Genomic DNA, 8949 nt, shown 5'->3' with positions numbered 1-8949 from the left:
GTTTATACCACCGTCGAATGTTCTTTGGTGATGGTGGTCCAGCACGAAATCGAATATTAAACGCCAGCAGAACTGAAATCACTGATTGAGTACGACTAAATCCAATAACACAGTACAGCTTCTGCTGCGCGGACGCCGCATTGGGCGAGACTGGCTGCACGCTCCAGGTCAGCGCTCATAGAGACATCTAGCGGATTTTTTTCTGAAACTCTAGACCGTGCCGATTACACCTAGCGCCGTTACAGTTACCTAGTAACATTTGTCTCAATATTATTACAAGTTAAAATCTGGTCATTCTTTTTGGGACACCCTGTATTCTTCGGCGCTCCATTCGAGGTACAGTGGACTAAGTAGACAGATGTTAGCATTTTATTCGCGGCTGCCATCGGTCTACTATTGGCCTAGAGTATAGAATGTTCAGACCGAGGTCTGCCCAGAAGCATTATACTGAGTGCATTTACTCCAATAGTTTGGAAGATGGAAGCATCGAACACATGTGTGCCTGAATTTGATAGAAGGCACGCAAGAATGTTAAGTTTCATACAAAATAGAACGAAAATCATTACTGTGTCTCAGTCGAAGAACCTGAATCACGGTTGTTAAAAGTTTTGTGGCTTTAAAGTCACTAAGGGAGGAACACATATTTGCGGCCGAGACTGAGCATACCCTGAGTCACTAGTATGGAAGAGCGATGTGCACATATACAGATAGTGATAGTATCACGTACATAAGACGTAGAAGAGCAGTACATTGGCAGCAGAAAGAGGCTTTTAACACAAAATTGTAGTTGGAACTAGACACAGGGGCATTCCACTTAGGAAATCCTTAGGAAATTCTATATTCCGAGATCCACAGTGTCAAGAGTATGCCGAGGATACAAAACTTCAGGTACTACCTCTCACCACGAACATCGTAGTGGCCGATGGCCTTCTCATAACGACCGAGAGAAGCGCCGTTTTTGTTGATAGTGTTGATAAAGCAACACTGCGTGAATCAACCGCAGAAATTAACGTGGGACGTTCGACAAGCTTATCTGATAGCACAGTACGGCGTAATATGTCGTTAACGGGCTACACCAGCAGACGACCGACGAGAGTGCCTTCGGTAACAGAACGACGTAGCCTGCAGCGCCTCTTCTGGTCTAGTGAACATATCAGTAGGGCTTTAGAAAATTAGAAAACCGTGGCCTGTTCTGATTTCCCGATTTCAGTTGATAGGTTTCGAGTGTGAGGCAAACCCGTTGAAGCCCAAGTTATCAACAAGCTCCGTAATGGTGTGCGCTGTGTTTCCATGGAATGGACCGGGTCCTCTGGTCTAAATGAACCGATCGTTGACTGAAAATCGTTATGTTCGGCTACTTGGAGACCATTTGCAGCCATTCATGGACTTCATGTTTCCATACAACGTTAGAATTTTTATGGATGACAAAGCGCCACACTACAGGGCTACAGTTGATAGCGATCGGTTTGAAGAATATTCTGGACATTTAGAGAGAATGATTTCACCATCCATATCGCCCAACTTCAAACTCATCGAACATTTGTGGGACAAACATCGAGAGGTTAGTTCGTGCCCAAAACCCTGCATCGGCCATACTTTCGGCATTATGGACAGTTGTAGAGGCAGCATGACTCAACATTTCTGCAGGGTACTTTCAACGACTTATTGAGTCCATGCTGCACTACGGCGGGACACGTTATTAGGAGGTATCACATGACGTCCGTCACAACAGTGTAATTGGGGTATCGGAGCAAAAAATGGCTCTAAGCACTAAGGGATTTAACATCTGAGGTCATCAGTCTCCTACAACTTAGAACTACCTAAACCTAATTAACCTAAGGACACATCCATGCCCGAGGCAGGATTCGAACCTGCTATCGTAGCGGTCGCGAGGTTCCAGACTGAAGCGCCTAGAACTGCTCGGCCACCGCGGCCAGTGTAACGGAACATACGCGGTTTCTAGCGTGAGGCATTAATTCTCATTGCTAGGTTACAACGTGCGAACACACAATACAGTGAAGTCTTCTATCGATAGTAGGTTTACGAGCCGATAAACCACTCAAATATATTGAAAAATAAAAGTTGGACTCATGTTTCACGATGCTTTCGCAATTTATTGTCAAATATTAGTCAATATGCTTCCCAACTCTTACATGCAAGCTACTGATATCACATATCTACTTTTAATTCATGTAAGTCCATTTTCAGCGAAAATTTTTCTAGTTATTTCTAGTAATCGATTGAAGATACAGCCGGCCGCTGTGGCCGAGCGGTTCTATTCGCTTCAGTCCGGAACCACGCGGCTGCTACGGTAGCAGGTTCGAATCCTGCCTCGCGCATGGATGTGTGTAACGTCCTTAGATTAGTTAGGTTTAAGTAGGTCTGAGTTTAGGGCACTGATGACCTCAGATGTTAAGTTCCATAGTGCTTGGAGCCATTTTTTGAAGATATGTTCTTCATAAATCACTCGCAATATCGTTTCGTCTGTCCGGTGTTAACTTCTTATCTAGTTACTTATTACAGAGAAGATGATAATTTTGTTGAAAGAAATGTAAATTGTTTCATGATTATTCTTGTAATATTTATTCTGTCATGTGGTTTTTAATTGTTTGTCCATATTTAATTAGAATTTCACCTGATTGAGGCTGTTTTGTATTAATATTGTAGTGCTGTTCACACAGTGCCTATCGCCCACACCAACTGCGCTGCCGTTCAAAGAAAACTAGTGGCGGAACAAAGAGTATAAAAAAAACTATGGTTAAGGTGAGCAGTAAGTTTACCGTCTGATGCACCCATTAAGAAATCAAAATATAATATTACTACATGAAATATTAAAGAATACTACTCTAATAAATTAAGTATTATCAAGCAGATCTGAGATCAGAAACCTACGGAATTTAGTGGTGTGCTGCCAGGGCCGCAAAGGACCGATATATAGCATGTTGTAAAGTGTAGTAAGTGTGTTGCGGGAATTGGGGATCTTCGGAAGAAACACAACGTTATTATACGAAATGAAGTTGTTTGCATTTAGAAAAATGATATTTCAGGAAGGTTGTGAGACAGTCATACTGGCTTCAACGCATGTCTCGTAGGTAAATAATGAATATAAGGAAGTTTGCGGCATGTGATGCAGTAGACAGTAATTTCTCCTCTCTTTAGGCATATGCACTGCGACAGAGACTGGCTAAACTGTTACCGTTGACCATACACTCACTATACATTGAGTAGCATGCCGAATGTACAAGCAGAAATAGTGGTGCATTGGAGCATGTTGAATTTCTTTTCTTAAAAATGTGTATTTAGCTAGAAATCCACTCATATTTTACGGTCATCATGAAACGAATACGAATATTTGAAATCACAACCTTGAGTACTAGGTGTGTGGGAATAAAATCTGGAGCTTCTTCTAACATAGGTAGTGCAAGACCCTCGACCTTTCTTTACTGCCTCAAATCCTTCCAGCTGTTCCAACGTCTTCTGCTCACATTTTTCCAGCTGTGAATAAGAGCAAATACAGGCTGGCGCAAAACAAGTGTTAGGAATTTTTTCTCTACTAACATATAAAATAGGGTGATAGATTTTTGTTATCATGTTTATGTTACAGCAGAGAACTTGAAATGTAACAGGAGAAGTTTCCAAAGTGCTTTCTTTCTGCAGCGACGAGTGTACAGAGTTTTGAACTAAAGTCCACAATGAATTACTGAGGATCATCAATTTCGAATACACGGTACTTTCTGGAAACTGCAGTAGGAAGGTCCTGGAGAGTTGGAGGTACATCTTCGAAGAGTATGTCCTCTGACCATTCCAAAAGAAGTAATCGTACAGGTTAAATTGGCATTCCACACCATGCCCAACAGCTTGAACGTGTGGGTTCACAGTACGCCAGTAGAGGCAGTTTTGTTTGTTGGGTCCCAATGGAGATGAAATTGCGCTTCAACGCTAAACGTGATCCTTAACGACTGTTCCATTTGCAAAGGCTCCAGTCATCTAATTTGCGAAAAAATATCGCTATTCCACGCCACTGTGCTCCAAAGGTTAGCGCATTTAAATTTTGTGAGGGAAAAGGTTTAATTCTGTTTCATTAACCTCAAGAGAGACAGTCGTGACATACTAAGTTGCTGTGCTCAATGTCTTTTTGATGTAGTGGTCCCCATACTAAATAGGCTTCGCACTCGTTCCGCATTCTCAAGGGTTTCAGCTGAGGGTGGTCATCTTGAGTGGCTGTTCTTTAAGTTACGTATGGATGTAGCCTTTTTAAAATGTTTCACCAACCTGTAAAAACACACTAAAAGCATTATGAAAAATGCCTATCCGAACATGCTTAAATTATGTCATCACAATTGGACTTCCTTTAATTACTGTAATATGAGGGAGTATGGCGCTGTTCGTGGATCAAATACGCTGTTGAATACGCGACACAACATAACAGAACGTCCGCAATTAGTGCAAAAGTCTTTATAATAAAAAATCACTTATCCAAAATAAGTGCTTTCATTTTGAAAAATGAAATGAAACATTGTTAGCGAGCTATAAAACCTTCATAGCTACAGTACAAGAATATCACAAGGAATCTCGTGTATGGCATACGACTAAATCACAGTAAACAACTACTTTCTAGCACCTATTTTGGGCTACTCTGTGTTACTGCTGGTGTTTTGTAGTTGACCAGCTTATTTTTAATCACATTAGTTCCTTTCACTTCTTATTATTGCAAATGCAAATGTTCCTTAAGTGTCATAGCAACTGTCAATAAAATAACTCATCTCACTTTGGGAATAGTGATAATAGCAGTTATATCCACTTTTGCAATGCTAGAAGAAAAAAACAGCCCTCATTTCTTATCGCTATGACTCAAAAAGATGTGCAACGTATATCACAAACATCTTTGATTATTCATCAACCAACATAAAATTTCTGTCATGTAGCAAAACAAACTGGAATGGAATTCGTTTTGTCAAAGAAAAATACTTCTACTGGTCTGAATAATACACTAGTAGCATGAACGAAATAACAAACAAATATCTTGTGTGGTGATATTCATGTATGATTCTTTACCACCGTGAGTAACATAAAAAGACGCGCAACCTCAGTAACTAATGCTATAATTCTGGTTCGAAAAATTTAAAGTTTTGTGATATTTTAAACTTCGTAAATGTCCAGCGTAAAACTATAACATAGGTAAATCACCTGCTCACAGTTAGTGAGCTGCCTCCCTTCACGTTGCTTCTTTAAAAACCCAGCAAACGAGAGCCAGAACAAGAATTTATGTATATAATTGATCTAGTGTTTTTAAAACTAGTTCACGGATACCGTGCGGAAACAAGTTGATGCTTACACCGGCTGTTGACGTTGACTACACCTTTTACTGGTATTGGTGAGTGCCGTAAAAAGAGGGCAATAGAAGCAGTGGGGTGAATAAGAAGTTCGAAAGAAGTTCTACGCCATCGCGTCGAACGGCAGTTGGGAAAATCACTCAAGGATTTGTCTGTCTAGGCTGGTAGTGAACCTACCGGCAAATATAAATTTCCAAGTTGCACCACTGCAATTTGATATTTTCAGTACTGTATGACAAATACCGGATGTTGTGTTGCCTTTGCTTATTTAGAACTTTCATCTGCAAATACGAATCTAAATTGCGTTGTTTTAATTTATGTAGCTGGAAACCAAATTTTCTGTTCCGTGTCATTAACTACAAGTTAAGTTTTAAAATAATCATCAGTGTCTATTCAGAAGAAGTCGGGAATGAAGAACCACCTGGCACTACACTCAACCTATGAGATTGTGCAGTGATTAAAGTATATGGAAAAAGTTAAACCGTTATTTACATTGCATGCTTGTAAAATCTGTTATTTAGGAGACATAGGTAACGTTGACTTTTTCATGAAAAAATCAGGGCCAATTAAACACGTTTCATTTAATAGATCAGGTCTCATTTTCCAGTCATGAAAATGTCGTTTGAAAGCTCTCCGTTATTCTGGGGGGGTACCAACAACTTGCAGATGCAACGACAGGCTCATTTATAAATATGCTGTTAGTGACTTATTGTATTAACATGCAAACAAAATTCATCAATTTAATATTACAGTAACATAATTAGAGATATAACAGTACTCGGAAAGTAATTAATAATTATTGCAATATTCTTAGCTTTTTGCTGAATAAAACTGTTTTTGATCCAGACACATTTCGAAACTTCCTGGGAGATTAAAAGTATGTGCCAAAGCGAGATTTGAACTCGGGAACTGTACCTTGCGAGTCTACCGAGTCAACTGAGTTGCCCAAGCACAACCCGCGACCCCTCCTCAGAGCTTTACTTACGCCAGTGCCTCGTCTTTTACCTTCAAAAGATAACTCACGTTTACCTGCGATACTTGCAGGTCTACAGCTCCTGGAAGAAAAGATTTGTAGAGATATGGCTCATTAGCTGCAGTGGGGTGAATAAGAAGTTCGAAAGAAGTTCTACGCCATCGCGTCGAACGGCAGTTGGGAAAATCACTCAAGGATTTGTCTGTCTAGGCTGGTAGTGAACCTACCGGCAAATATAAATTTCCAAGTTGCACCACTGCAATTTGATATTTTCAGTACTGTATGACAAATACCGGATGTTGTGTTGCCTTTGCTTATTTAGAACTTTCATCTGCAAATACGAATCTAAATTGCGTTGTTTTAATTTATGTAGCTGGAAACCAAATTTTCTGTTCCGTGTCATTAACTACAAGTTAAGTTTTAAAATAATCATCAGTGTCTATTCAGAAGAAGTCGGGAATGAAGAACCACCTGGCACTACACTCAACCTATGAGATTGTGCAGTGATTAAAGTATATGGAAAAAGTTAAACCGTTATTTACATTGCATGCTTGTAAAATCTGTTATTTAGGAGACATAGGTAACGTTGACTTTTTCATGAAAAAATCAGGGCCAATTAAACACGTTTCATTTAATAGATCAGGTCTCATTTTCCAGTCATGAAAATGTCGTTTGAAAGCTCTCCGTTATTCTGGGGGGGTACCAACAACTTGCAGATGCAACGACAGGCTCATTTATAAATATGCTGTTAGTGACTTATTGTATTAACATGCAAACAAAATTCATCAATTTAATATTACAGTAACATAATTAGAGATATAACAGTACTCGGAAAGTAATTAATAATTATTGCAATATTCTTAGCTTTTTGCTGAATAAAACTGTTTTTGATCCAGACACATTTCGAAACTTCCTGGGAGATTAAAAGTATGTGCCAAAGCGAGATTTGAACTCGGGAACTGTACCTTGCGAGTCTACCGAGTCAACTGAGTTGCCCAAGCACAACCCGCGACCCCTCCTCAGAGCTTTACTTACGCCAGTGCCTCGTCTTTTACCTTCAAAAGATAACTCACGTTTACCTGCGATACTTGCAGGTCTACAGCTCCTGGAAGAAAAGATTTGTAGAGATATGGCTCATTAGCTGCCTGGGGGAGAAGACGGCAATTTTCCAGAAGGAAATTTCCACTCTGCGGCGGAGTGTGCACTGGTAGACAAAGGTCCTGCTTTCGAGTCTTCGCCCGGCACCCAACTTTAATCTGTGAGAAACATTCCGCCGCAGAGTGAAAATTTCACTCCACATAAATGATGTTCCTTATTCTCTTGGAACCAAAGCAGGGTTTGATACGCCCCTGTTTACCCAAAGTACCAATAAATAAAATTAATGAAAAGATTAACATGGCTATTCCCATAACTCCCTACGGGGTAAACAGAAACACCGAGTTCTTATTTCTTCCGGTAAAATTTCTAAATTAGGCAAAAAGCCGATAATTTCATACAATTTTCATTTTATTTTTATTATCAACTTTTTCTTAAAGCTGAAAACTGTTTCGATTCACCCCATTTTACAGTATTCGCCAGGGCTGCTGCTGCGTCTGAAGAGCGTAGAGTCAATACTACACTCCAGCAAGACGACACCCGACCATATACTACCTGGAATATTCCAGCTTTCTTCACAGCTCATCGAGAGCCTCATCTTGCACGGTCTTCCGTTGTAGGTAAATAAAGATGTGTCACAAACAACTCTTTTGGCTCCTCGCCAACGCACTATAACCAAAGAAGAGAAGCATTCAGAAACAACTAAAAGGCTTGCCTGGTGCTAAGGTCTCCTGGAGTATCTACTTCAGAAATTTTGGTAAATACGCTGTGTAGATATGCATTTTAATGATTGTAACGTTTTACTGTTTGATGGACATTCAACGATCTACACTGCGTTACTGGAGACACATCCATAGTGCTACATTTTTCGATAATAGACTACTTTCAAATTAGTTACAGAAATTCCTCTGGTATGGTAAGTACAGCCTCTCGTAAAACAATGAAATATCTATATTTAACAACGGTAAATATATGTCATGCCGGAACTGCTAAAACCATTCTTTCATTACTTTTAAATGTAAAATTTTATGTTTATAAAACGTTAACGTTTTAAAAATATCTAATAACGAAGCAGTGGTTATACGATATTAACGTCGGAGAAGATACAGTTAGTGTTTGTATTTCTTTCATGTGTCGCAGTCGTGTTTAACGTGATGCTTGAAATGATAGGTAAACATACCACCTCCGTTAAATTCTACTTTGTTCTTGTTTGTAACAACAGTAGAAGAGTATTTCAAATAAGGTGGTTTGTTTATAAATTTACGGTATCGAACTACACTACAGGGAAAATTTATCTCAGCCAATCTGCTGTTCTCAGGTACATTGTTAAAGTGTACAGCTGTGCATCGGTAAGACGCTTGGAAACTGGAAAAAGTTTCTGATCTGTAGGATTCATGTAGCATAGTTTACACTTCTTCATGGTGAAAATTTCCTTCACTATCTTCTACATTTATCAGAAGATAAGATGACTGGCTCCGCATAAATATGGTCTGTCTGATTCATGTAGCATAATTTACACTCCTTCATGGTGAAATTTTTTTTTAATTG

The sequence above is a fragment of the Schistocerca serialis genome, chromosome 9 (assembly GCF_023864345.2).
Source record: "Schistocerca serialis cubense isolate TAMUIC-IGC-003099 chromosome 9, iqSchSeri2.2, whole genome shotgun sequence".
Lineage (NCBI taxonomy): Eukaryota > Metazoa > Arthropoda > Insecta > Orthoptera > Acrididae > Schistocerca > Schistocerca serialis.
Note: the sequence above shows the minus strand (reverse complement) of the source record.